The following is a 13,982-nucleotide window of genomic DNA, read 5'->3' on the forward strand; positions in this document are numbered from 1 at the left end:
TCTCTCTTTTAAAACACCCAGTTTGGGGGCGCCTGGGTGGCTCAGTCGGTTAAGCGTCCGACTTCGGCTCAGGTCATGATCTCGCGGTCCGTGAGTTCAAGCCCCACGTCGGGCTCTGTGCTGACAGCTCAGAGCCTGGAGCCTGTTTCAGATTCTGTGTCTCCCTCTCTCTCTGACCCTCCCCCGTTCATGCTCTGTCTCTCTCTGTCTCAAAAATAAACGTTAAAAAAATTTAAAAAAAAAAAACAAAAAAAACAAAAAAAAAAAAACACCCAGTTTGTGGTAATCTATTATCATAGACATAGAAAAAGAATATATTTACTCTGATAGATGAGAAGAAGGACTCCCTCCATAATCACTGTTGTGTGCTTGTTATGATCCAGGCACGTAGTATTTTACATAAACTAGCTTGTTTAATTCGTGCTATAATACAGAGATGGCAACTATTCTAATACCCACTGTACAGATGAGTAAAACTGAGTTTCAGGGAAGTTCCATAAGTTGCCTAAGACCACATACCTTGACATTATTTAGATGTGCTCTGCCAAGTGCTCTCCCATACCTTTCAACTAGCTGAGACTGTTATATCTTTTATCTATTTTACTTGTTTGTTTTATTGAAGCATAAATCACATAAAGTAAACTATGACAGTCTCATGTGTACGCTGTAATGGGTGTTTTTACATATGTAGAATCCCATGTAGCTACCACGCAGATTGGCATTCCAGAGGACTGGCCACAACTCTTCACAGGTGATATGGTTTCAAGACTTTCAAAATACTACACTATTTGAAAAGTCATATAGATTTTTTATAAAACATTCAAAGCTATACAAATAAAAAAATTCCCTCTCACATTATTCCCTATTCCCACACCCAGAGTTAACCACTGTTAATGAGTGAGGTGTATATCCTTCTAGACTTTTCTATGCTACGCTTTCACTTATGTATGTGGATACAAACACATAATTCTTATATAAGCAGTTTTTGTGTATGTATATGTGTATACATGCACGTATATGTGCAAATACCCATATATATACACACATATAAATAGTTTTTCTAATATGGCATAATTTTATACATATATCCTGAAGCTTGCTATCTTTCCACTTAATAAAAAGCTCTCCCATTTAAAATTTTCGGCACATATAGATCTACCTGGAAACAATAATGCTTTGACTGCCATCAGTCACTTCTACTTGGGTGTGAAAGAAGTTTCTTTCTATGTATGTATGTATGTATGTATGTATTTAAAGAAGTTTCTAAATGAAGATATCACTACGCAAGAAAGGAAGGTAGGTGGGACACCTAGGTGGCTCAGCCAGTTAAGCCTCTGAGTCTTGATTTCTGCTCAGGTCATGATCTCACAGTTTGTGGGATCGAGCCCGCCCCCTAGGGCTCTGCCCTGGTGGCATGGAGCCTGCTTGGGATTCCCTCCCTCTCTCTCTCTCTCTCTCTGTCTCTCTCTGCCTCCCCCCACCCTTGTTATGCTCTCTCTCTCTCTCTCTCAAAATAAATGAATAAACACAAAGAAAAACAATTAAAAAAAATAAAAGAAAGGAAGGTAAAGCAGGCATTCTAGTTTTGTCCACTCCATTCCATCCCACTTTCTTACAACTATTGCTAGAGATTGAAAAGATAAAGCCTACATTTACAGATTCCCTTGCCCCTTGGGGAACCAAATCACTTTCAGGAGACATCTATAGTATTTGGAAGGCAACAATAAGACAGAGACTCTTTTCGTGCTTCTTTGTTCCCTCTTATGTTTCTGCAGTGAATTGTGGTCAGGGGATTGTAGTTTGCCTGCAGCTGTGACAGCAGAGGTCCCAGACTCTCAGAAAGTGAAGCATGAGAAACCCATTTATCAGGATGGGTCATAGCCGAGGTGACATGTTCCTGGAGCTACTGGTGTGGTGGTGGCTTCCTGACCTCAGATCATTACAGAGGCTGTGTGGCCTCGGGCCCTGGGGTAGCTCTTCTGTGGCTTCCTGACCGTGGCCACGCAGCAGCTCCTTAGGGAGGCTTGTTCCGGAAGTCCTTCTGAAAACTCAGCCTAGATCCTTTCTGCCGTGTTGCTGACAGCTTTGTAAGCACCTACTTCCCTGTTGTAGATCCCTTTCTGTTTGAAATAGGATGGCTTTGACAACTGCAATTAAACTCCTACTGAATCAGAAAAGGAGGAGGAAGGACAAAGACAGGGAAGTTCTACTTGCAGACAGTATCTCTGAACTATTCACATGCATTAATCATACGTTAATAGAAATGAATCATTTCAATTCATTAATTGATAATGAAATGAATAATCACCAACAGAGGTTGACCTGAAACATTTATACTTGGCTTTTAATAGTGCGTTAGGACTCCTAATTTAATATAGATGCTTCGGGCCCTGGATGTTCACATTGCTGTTGAGAAATAAGAAAGTCACCCTGGGAATGTGTGACACCCCCTTCTCCTATCCCTTCTCACCGAGCATCTCCCTAGATGCAGGTGAACAAAGTCACCTCAAACTAAGTGCTAAGCTCAGTGAGACTGTAGGCAAATCTCCAACAAATGTGGTATCCCAGTATCCCAGATACCTTCCCATCCAGCTCAGCTCTGTCTTTTTTTCCTTCGTTTATATATATATATATACATATATATGTATATATGTATATATATATATGTGTATATATATATATATATATGTGTGTATATATATATATATATATATATATATATATATATATATAATTTATTTTTTTTTTTAAAGGGATTCTGTCCACACCAAAGCTCCTGGCTGCTTGGGAATATGTCAGACTCATGATCTGGCCTGCCTTCACCTCTATTTCTTCCAGCCCTGCCCAAAGCAGAAATGGGGAAGAGAATTTGTTGGACCTAACCTGAAGACATTGGGAAGTGGGTTCTCTAGGATATGTCAACACCTGTGCTACCTAGAATGGCTTGAAATGCTTTTGAAAACCTCTTTGAATCCATTTAAAGCTTCTGCAGCTTTCCAAAAGGGTGTTTTTCTCTGTCTTAGCGCATGTAAGCAAAAACAATTTTCCAAAAGAGAAACCTTAGAAAGTTAATGGACTATAACGACAATGGAACTGCTCTCCATAAGTATTTTGCACGCCCAGAATTTGTTTCATTGTGAGTATCATTTCCAGAGAGAAAGAGAGCAAGAGGGAGAGAGGCAAGAGAGAGACCCTAAACCTTCTCTTTCTAGGGTGCCATACTTTGAGCTATAGAATTTTTGAGTACCCTGTTTCTGTACACTCTTTTTTTTTTTTAAGTGTTTATTTGTTTATTTTTGAGAGAAAGAGAGAGAACACAAGCAGGGGAGGGACAGAGAGAGAGAGAGACAGACAGAAAGACAGACAGACAGACAGAATCTGAAGCAGGTTCCAGGCTCCGTGCTGTCAGCACAGAGCCCGACACAGGGCCCCAACTCACGAACTGTGAGATCATGACCTGAGCTGAAGTAAGGCTCTCAACCCTCTGAGCCACCCAGGCGCCTGTCCTCTGTACAATCTTTAAATTGGATAGAGGGGCACCTGAGTGGCTCAGTCGGTTAAGCATCTTGTCTGAGACTGGAGGTGGAGAGGCACAGTCTTCTCTGCTGCCCCTGAAGATAAGAATGTAGACCTTTTAGTGGTTTTGCCTTTAGAGAAAGGCAATAGAGAAGAACCAACAGTTGAAGACAAAATAACCAGAAAGGTTATCTTTGGCACGTTGGTCTCTGGACTATGGCTTCTAATTTTTCCATTGACATGTTAACTAGAATAGAAGCATCCTGACCCCTGAGGACGGTGCTCCCCAAGCACCCTTGCTCTTTCCATGTGGGGTTTTAAATGTAACCTCTGCCAGGTTCTATTCTATAAGGACCTTTAGGTCTGTTAAAAAGAAAACTCCAGGCCCAAAATGGCATTGCTTGTGCCAAGTCACCAAGAACTCAATACCTAACTTAACTTCAATTTTAACCTCTTTCAGAAATGTAGTCTTAACCGGCTGGTCAGGAATTTTCTGGTCAGCAACAACAAGGTAATCTGTTATATGGGTCCTCTCCATCCCCAAAGGAAGCTAAGGTAATCCATCTTATAAGACCCCTGACCTTCTCCCTAAAGGAACATGACCTTGCCTTTTGTTTTCTTTTGCTAATAACTTCCTTGCCCCCCAACCACCTTCCGTTTTGTACAGCTCCTTGCTTTCTACTTGCTTAATAAGATGTTGCCAGATTCCCAAATAATTGGATAATGCCAACTAGATGTTTACATTTTTTTAAATGTTTATTCATTTTTTGAGAGAGAATGAGAGAGACAGTGCAAGCATGGGAGGGGCAGAGACACAGAATCTGAAGCAGGCTACAGGCTCTGAGCTGTCAGCACAGAGCCCGACGTAGGGCTCAAACACACCAACCATGAGATCATGACCTGAGCTGAAGTTGGACACTTAACCGACTGAGCCACGCAGGCACCCCTAGATTTTTAAACTCACTCAGTTGAATTTTGTTTTTGTAACAGGTCTTAGATCTTCAGTCATCACAGGTACCAAATATTCCTAGTCGCTGCCTGTGTTTTGCATCAGAAATCCATTCCCTTTTGTTTAGTTTCTATTGATCAGAGTATTTAAAAATAAATCCTATAATTTAGAGCAGGGATTGGCACACTATAACTCCCAGGCCAAATTTGGCCACAGCTTATTTTCATACAATCCTCAAACTAATGTGTGGGGGTGGGGGATGGGGTGTGTGTGTGTATACCTAAATTATTTATACATATATACCTAATATATAATATATACCTAGAAGATATCACCTCATGGGCCACTTCCAATAATTTGGTTGTGGTTGTTTGGGATGCCATATTAACTTGTATTTTAGGCTTGGCCTAAATGAGATCTGTGATGGATTAGTGATGTCTGGGCCCAGTTTTGTCCCTGGAAAGGGCCTTGTGTGGCAGCCCAAATCTGCTAGACTCTGCCTTTTGTGGGGTAAACAATCGTAGAAGACCTCCCATCTCCCTTTGCTCTGATGGTCTGTCTCCCCACAATGCCTGCAAGCAGCCTTCTAATGATTGCTTTGACTCTCCAACTACCTTAATTCTGGGAAAGAGTTATTGTCGATGAGTATGCTGAATATTGAAAAGACATCTCTTCTCTTGCAAATTAGTAAACTGGCATCATTCTGGCATACATACTAGTCTTTGATGGGTTGAGTTTGTCATCAGAAGTGGAAGATGAACAAGTAGAATCCTGGATGCCCACGCATGAGGACCAGACCACAAGCTAATATTGTCCATGCTAAGGGCCAAAACCTTGGGATGTCCTGTCCAGGCAACCAGCCTGCCAACCCACCAGTCTAGCTTGCTCCCCTCTCCCGTTGCTTGGTCATCACTTGGCCTCAGGACAGGGCTCTGTGAGCTGACATAGGTCAAAACCAAGTTAGCTGCTGGTGGGTGTTGTCCTGATCCCCTCCTGCCACATTTCCTCCTGTCCCCCCACTGCCCCAGCTTCAGACTCGGTTCCCCAGGCTTGCCCACATGCTTTGCAGACTGGGAGAGCAGTGATTCACTGAGCTGCAGGGAGCTCCACAGAGCTCTGACCTCCTGGAAGACATTGATTTCCCTTAGTAATAACTGAATGTCAGGATGACAGATGAAGGGCAGGGGGAATGAACCACAGTCTCACTTTCAGCAAGTGGGGAAAAAGCTCTGTGGAGGAAGGAAGGTTTAAGATTTTGAGATTGCAAGACTTCTCAAGATTTAGGGTAGTTTGGTGTCCACTCTTCTCAACTGTTTGGAGAAAATGCACAGACAGCCTAACTTCTCAACTCCGGTTCCTAAAAATTCTCTTTATGGGAATTCAGACCCATCCAAGGAGAGACTTCCATGACTGTCTGGAGGGAACAAGAAAGAATTCTGATGTAGAGACCGAAGTATCTGCTTAGGTATATATTCACCATTATGATTCTAAGTAAGTCACCTTGACGTGTCCACACATACTAAAATATTTGTCCACCCAATTTGATCTTCCTGTTGTCCATCTCCTTCCAGATAAAACATCTTTTTTTTTTTTTTTAAGGGAAATCACCCCTCCCCAGCTCTTGGATCACAGGTTTGGGTGAAAATGACCCCCCCGCACCCCTGGGCTTAGCCACCTTGGTGGTCAGATGATCCCGCGCTGGCCAATCAGTGTGTTCTATGGATCTTCCAAGAGGTTGTATAGAAGGAAAATTTTTTCTTCCACCCTCTTAAGGTCCCTGGCTGGTTCTGAAAGTCAAACTAACAACAAGAGAAAGCATGCACATTTTATTAAATTTTTACATGTGCTTGGGCGCCTTCACAAGAGAACAAAGATCTGGAGAAGTGACTGGAACAGGAAACTTGTGTACCTTGTAGACGAAGAAACAATAAATCTGTAACGAATTGACAAGACAAAGGGATTTGGGCCAGGTCAATAAATGGTGAAGAAGTCACTAGGGAGATAAGGGTGAATTTAACAAGTTTGTTTGCAGATTCCTCTGGTACCATGTCTGGGCTGATAAGTCTGTCTCCAGGGAAAGCAGAATTTATTTCCTGCCTTCAGGAATAAAGGGGAACGTTTTTCTGTGTTTACTGCTTCTGAATTGCCTCCAGCTCAAAATAATTTTTATGCCAAAGAGGTATAATTTGAGGTGACATATTCAGATTTCCTTCAAAGTTGGTCCATCACTGGGAACAGGACCCAAGGTAAGCCTAATTACTTAATTCTGAGACTCTCCCTGGACCACTTGGAGAAGAGGAGGCCTATTTCCTATGGTATTGCTAGCTTTAAAAAGGATGTAAGCCTGAAGATGTTGTGGTTAACCCAAGAATTATGTAAATACAGAGGAAAGCAGAAATGTGCCATGAAGAAAAGGAGCGATGAGCCATGATGATGTGATTTGAGCTTCTGAACCCAGCCATGCCTGTGAGAAAATTAGTAAAGGGAAACTTCACTGCAGTGGAGTAGGTAGGTCAGATGGGAGGAGCGCTCGCGCCCTGCCATTCAACATCAATTACAGACCCAGAGAGGAAGAGACATACCTAGTATTCTCTACTGGAAGAATTCTACACCTTACTACTCCAGCAGGAGGGAGAAAGATTTTCTCCTTGCCTGGCAACACTTCCAACTCCCAGTTTACAGTGTTGCTTATATAACAACCCCTCCTGACTCCCTCCTTTCCTCTGGAGAAGAGTGTTCCTCCACTTTGTTCTCCAGGCTTGCCTATAGTTTTTCCATAGCTTGCTTATCCCAAATTGCAATTCTCTGCTATTCCGGAATAAACCCATTTGGCTGGTATAATAACCGACTTTTTAAAAATGTTTATTTATTTATTTGGGGGGGGGGAGTGGGGAGAGAGAGAGAGAGAGAGAGAGAGAATGTGCATGAGTGGGGGAGGGACAGAGAAAGAAGGAGAGAGAGAATTCCTATAGGGTCCGTGCTCGGCATGGAGCCCGATGTGGGACTTGATATCACGACCGAGAGATCGTGACCTGAGCCAAATTCAAGAGCTGGATGCTTAACCAACTAAGCCACTCAGACTCCCCTGTTTTATTTTTAAGGTTAATACCTGCCATCAGCCTTTTCTGTTATGTGAGTCAACAAGCTCCTTTTTGTTCAATCCCTTTTGAGACGGAAGGCTTTCATCTATAAATGAGAAAGGCTACCGAAGTCAAGGGGCTATGTCAGCTTTACCTTCAATTTTGTCTCCATGGTATCGGTTACTCATCCTCTGCGTCCCCCATCAGAGTCCCAACAGCTATTACGCTCCGCCATGGTCTGCTCTTCAAGGGCCGCTAGTGATCTTTGTTTCTGCTTGTTTTTGTTTCCTTTTTTTTTTTTTTTTAACTTTTTGTTTAAACGTCTATTTATTTTGAGACAGAGAGAGATAGAGCATGAACGGGGGAGGGCCAGAGAGAGAGGGAGACACAGAATCTGAAACAGGCTCCAGGCTACGAGCTGTCAGCACAGAGCCCGATGCGGGGCTCGAACTCACGGACCGTGAGATCATGACCTGAGCTGAAGTCGGACGCTTAACCAACTGAGCCACCCAGGCGTCCCTGTTTCCTTTTTTAAGTTCTTGTTTTGTAAACCATAATACGTGGTTTACCAAAAGTTTGCAAAATTCATACAAAGAATTTCTGCACACCCTTCTCCCAACTTCTCTAAACATTAACATCTCAATACATCACAGATGAAGTGTTACCACCAGGAAATTAACACAGGTACAATACTGTTAACTAACCTGCAGACCTGATCCAAATGTCACCATCTGTTGCACTGATATCCTGTTTCTGGACCAAGTTCAAATGCAGGATCACATGTTGCATTTAGCTGTCTGAAATGGCTGAAGGCTGTATTTGGCCCTGGAGCCATAGGACCCAGGTTGTAGAGGGAAGCTTTGAAAACATGTCAGTTAATGTCATGCCCCTGATTCAAGCCTCCTCCTCCTGCTGCCCTACTGTTAGGTGTTACACCTCACTAAGAGAAAAAGCTTGAGTCCTGTGTCAGTCAAGGTTTTCTAGAGAAGCAAAATCACAGAGCCAGAAGGATAGAACTTTCTGTTACGGAATTGGCTCATGTGATTACAGAGACTGGCAAGTTCAAAATCTACAGGATAGGCCATCATGCTGGAGACCCATGGAAGGGCCAATGCAGAAGTTCAAGTCCAAGGGCCATTTGCTGGCAGATTTCCCCTTTGCTCAGGGAAGCCAGTCTTTTGTTCTGTTTAGGCTTTCAACTAATTGAATGGGGATCACCTACATTGTGAGAAGCAACCTGCTTTTACCCAAAACCCAGCAATTTAAACATAAATCTTATTTTAAAACACCCTATAGAAATATCCAGAATCATGTTTGACCAAATGTCTGGTCACTGTGGCCCGGCCAAGTTGATGCATAAACCATCACAAGTCCTTAGCAAAGCCAGAAGGCCCCCTGTGAGCAGGCCTCAGTCTCCAAGCTTGCTTCCGCCCACTTTCCTACTTGGTCATGTGCTTAGTTTAGACCAGTGGTTGTCAAACTTACCCCTGCAGCAGAGTCACCTGGAGGGTTTTTAATATAGATTTCTGGTCTCCAGAGTTTCTGATTCAGCAAGTCTGAGGTAAAGCCCAGGAATCTGTAATTCTAAACATTTCCTAGGTGGTGAGGACCACTGTTCAAGACATGTCTGATCTTTTTGGTATTTCTCAACAAATAAAACATTCTTGCAATCCAGAGCCTTCATACTGGATGTTCTTTCTGCCAAGATTCTGTCCCTGAGGATTTGCATGCAATTGGATATTGATAAATACTTAACAACTGACTGAAAAAAAAGTCCTGATTTATAACATTTGCCCATCTATGGTGTACAACTCCTCCTACCAGGGCTGTTTTTTTTTTTTTTTTTTAAGTTTATTTATTTATTTTGAGAGAGAGAGAGAGAATGAGCAGAGAAGGGGCATTGAGAGAGAGTTCCAAGTGGGCTCCACATGGCCAGTGCAGAGCCCGACACAGGGCTCAAACCCACAAACCATGAGATCATGACCTGGGTCGAAACCAAGAGATGCTTAACCAACTGAGCCACCCAGGCACCCCCACCATGGCTGATTTTAAGCTCCCAAAGTGATGTCGTTGAATGTGGAGTTGAGAAGAGATGTGCCCCATCAGTTCTTGGGAGCCAAATGAGCTGACTCAGTGCACCAGTATTTGGGTGACTTCATGTCTCTGCTCAATGTTACCTCCTCTGAGAACACTTCCCTGATCACCAGTTAAAATAGTAAAAGCATGCCCCAAATCATTCTTCTTGTCTTAATTTTGGTTCATTGCATTTATTTCCACTTATAATGGATTTCTATTTTTAAGGTTTTGCTGTCATTATTTGTAATCATTTGTCATAATTATGACTATTAAGTCACAATCTTTAAGAAAGGAGAATTTTGTTTCATCTGTGCTGTCTCCTCAGTATGCAGAAGGATGCCTCGAACAGAATAGGTGATCAATAACTATTTGTTGGATGTATGAATAAATGAATTTATGCATATGTTTGTTTGTTGTCTGTTTTCCCCACGACCCCACTGAAAGGTGATTCCACAAGGGTGAGGACTTCCTTGTGTCCTCATCCATATGTGGCAAATACAAAATAAGTAGCTTTTGGATGATCTAATCCACCAAGTTGTGGTGAGAATAACATGAGAAGTTATATTTAAAAGTGGTAAGAGGGACACCTGGGTGGTTCAGTCAGTTAAGCATCTGACCCTTAATTTTGGCTCAGGTTATGATCACAAGGCTGGTGAGACAGAGCCCTGCATCGGGCTCCACGCTAGGCATGGAGCCTGCTTGAGATTATCTGTATTTCTCTCTCCTTCTGCTCCTCCCCTGGTTGCAGTCTCTCTCTCTCTCTCTCTCAAAAAAGTGGTAAGAAAGTGGGAAATTTTGATACAAATGTAAAAAGAGCTTTACACCTATCTGGTCTCTAAACGTGTATGGAAAGCTCTGGCCCCTTTTGGAAGAGAATAGAGACAGATAAGATCTTGAAATAACTTTCTCATTTAGAATCCCATTAACCAGGGGAAGAACTGAATACCGTAGGTCGAACCTTGGTCTCAGGGTCTGCTCCTGGGACAATCCAAGTTGGCACCTGGCTTAGGGGTTATGATGACCTGTTTTGGTGGATGCTCTTGAGGACCTTACAGTTGGGCAAGCAAAGACGCTCACACAGGTTCTGAGAGCACAAAACTGATGAGGATAAATGCCTCCAAAGAAGTTCATGTAGTAGACATCTGTAGGGAAACCCAATCCATGAGGACAGAACTTCACAAAGTGTTCTAAGAATCAAGAGCAGATACCCAGTTCCTTCTATCCCCGTATGACTTGCCTTGTCAGACGGTGTCCCTGAAAAGGCATAGCTGTGCAGGGACACTGGTGGGTGTCAGCCCAAGAAATATGGGCAGCTCATCTGCATATCTTTTAGTGACCTTCTGGAATGACAGCCAAGCCACCAGTGCTTCCCTGTTTGCAAATGATAGAGATCTCATTTCTGGGGACGGCAGGATTGATGTGGCAGCCGCAGTGCCATTAGACCTGGAAGATGCTCTGTTCTCATTACTGTCTCCTGGCAACATAGTACCAGATGCCGCCATGAATATTAACGACCCTCATTCACGTAACCTTTAGCGCCTTCCGCCAGCATCTCCAGGCTGCAGCCAGGGATTGCTGCTATCTGCTTCTGCGGTCTCCATCTCAACAAATCTTTGCCTCTTCTCTTCCCATTTGAGAAAAGAATTATTAATGAGATTTTTATCTAAAAAGAGAGTTTCTGCTTCTTTATGGAGACGCTCACTTTCCAAGCCATATCCCATTTTCTAAGAAAGATAATGGCACTCCCATTCTGCAGGAGCTTGTCTGTGATCACGACTTTATCTGCTGGTTGGAATACATAAGTTGTCTAACATCTTTGCTTCTCTGTGTGAGGGGGTGTAAACATAAACATGGGAAAAAAATAAACGTGGAATTGGGGAAAGGGGGAAATCAAATAGTCAGAAAATGTCAATGAGTTTTATAGTTCTTATCAGCCCAACTGATAAGTTTCAACTTTAGAGCTGTAATAATGTGTGTCATAGCAGTGGTCCCTCCAGGTTCGCCTGTCCCTTGGCTTTTCGTGTTAAGAGACAAAACCCTGAAAAGGTGAGGTGTCTCAGATTGCTCTAAGTCGGACTGTCTCGTGCCTTGAGCTGTTTGCTTTGTTTCCTCAGACCTCTAAGATTTTGGCCAGGGATTTTTCTTGAGGGTAATTCAAGACACCACAGAAAGTAGAATCTTCTCTTTTCCCTCCCTTTTCCTTTCCTTTCCTAATGTTGAATGTGAGGTGTAATCGGATTTTAGAACACAAATTTTAGAGGGATCGAGGCCAGTGAATAGCTCCTGGAACCTTAGGCATAGAGTTCCATCTCACTCAGCCTTAGTTTCATACCTGTAAAATGTAGCTAAAAGGCACCAGACTCCCCAGGTTGTCAGTAAGTTAAATGACATAAGATATGCTTAGCCCAGTGCCTGGTCATAGTAAGGATTCAGTCAATGGCAGCCCGGTGTGGTAGATTATTTAAATAATGGCCCCTAATGAAATATACCTCCTGGTGTCAACACCACTTAAAATCATTCTAGAGTTGGCCATGTGACTTGCTTTCACCAATGGGATATCAGCTAATATGATGGAGGTAGAGGCTTGGTAAGTGCGTATGCATTAGGCTGCCACTACCATATGAAGGAGCCCAGTCTAGCCCCCGGAGAATGAAGGACCACAGAGAGAGAGATGGCCAGCCAACCCTGAAGCTGAATGCAGCTGCATGAAGGAGGCCAAGCTCAGGGAAAAAAAACCACAAAGATAGCTATGGGATTTTGAGAAAAAAATTTTCTAATAAGTCACTAAGTTTTGGAATCATTTGTTATGCAGCAAAGGCTAATTGATACACTTAATGGTTGTTGTTTTTTTTTTTAAACTGTTGTCTTACTTAAACCACACAACAATCCCATGAGGTGAGTGATATTATCTTCCACTTTATTGATGATGAAGTGAAGGTTCAAGGACATCAGGTAGATGACAACTTAATTGTCCAGATCCTGGAGATTACTGCTGAGGTACAAGCATATTTAAACACTGCTCTTAGGTGAGACAAAGTCTCTTCACCTACATGGAGTCTTATGTTGGATCTCTTGGCATTTGTTAGCCTTTCTAACATACAGTCAAGAAAGCATGATTGAGCTGAGGAAGCGAGTTTACAATCCAAACCAGCTCTCCTCTCCTGCTCTCATGAAGGAAGTTGGCAACAGTTTCCCACCTGACATTCCTGGTCCCTGTTGATAGCTTTGCAGGTAGATTAGTGTCACCTCCTCACTTGACAGAGGAATGGAAGCCTCTGGAAGCTACTGCTTCTCAAAGCTTAGAGGCAAAGCAACCTCTTAGATTCAGGGCATCTTTCTGAGATCCTCTCAACCCTCACTTTGACTTCGTCTCTCAGTGGAATAAGTTACTATACAACCAAAATAGTTCCTGAATTTTCCTCATTAGAAACAAATCATTGAGGTTAAAATTTGTAGTTTTTAACAGTTTCCCAGAAAACTCAAGTATCTCCCAAAGGACAATGCATAAATCTAGTTAATTCCTCACTGTGAGACAGAACATGTCACAGACTTATATTTGTGGGTAGCCGGTGTTGATGCATTGATCTAGAGCAGTGCTGTCCTACAGAAATATAAAGTGATGGCATGCCTGGGTGGCTCCGTCGGTTAAGTGTCCAACTTTGGCTTAGGTCATGATCTCACGGTTCAGGAGTTCGAGTCCCACACCAAGCTTTGTGCCGACAGCTCAGAGCCTGGAGCCTGCTTTGGATTCTGTGTTCCCCTCTCTCTCTGCCCCTCCCCTGCTCTCTGTCTCCCATTCTCTCTCTCTCTAAAACTAAATGAACACTTAAAGAAATATAAATGTGAGCCACAAGTGTGATTTAAAATTTTCTAGCAACTACTTTACAAAGTATAAAGAAACAGGTGGAATGAATTAAAAATTTTTTAATCTAACCTAATCCAAACTCTTTATTTCAGTGCATGTCGATATTAAAATTTTATTAATAAGATATTTTACATTATCTTTCCTTACCAAGTCTTCAAAATCCTATATGTGTTTAGACTTATAACACCTATCAGTTCTGTCTCACTACATTTCCAGTGTTCAATAGCCACACAAGGCTAGCGGCTTGTGTTGACAGCAAAGGAGTAGAGATCCAGCTTACTGGATTGTAAGGCGGAGGCAGTAAGCTGACCTCATGATGTGCTGTGCACATTAAATACGGTCACGTGTGGAAGTTTTTGCTTCAGGTTCTCCCTCTCTGTCTCTCTCTGCCCCTCGCCTGCTCGCACACGAGCTCTCTCTCCAAGTAAATAAATAAATATTTTTAAAAATTTTTAGGAAGGGGCACTGAGATGCTTCAGCCAGTTAAGTGTCTGAC

Source organism: Panthera tigris, chromosome A3 (assembly GCF_018350195.1).
Source record: "Panthera tigris isolate Pti1 chromosome A3, P.tigris_Pti1_mat1.1, whole genome shotgun sequence".
NCBI lineage: Eukaryota > Metazoa > Chordata > Mammalia > Carnivora > Felidae > Panthera > Panthera tigris.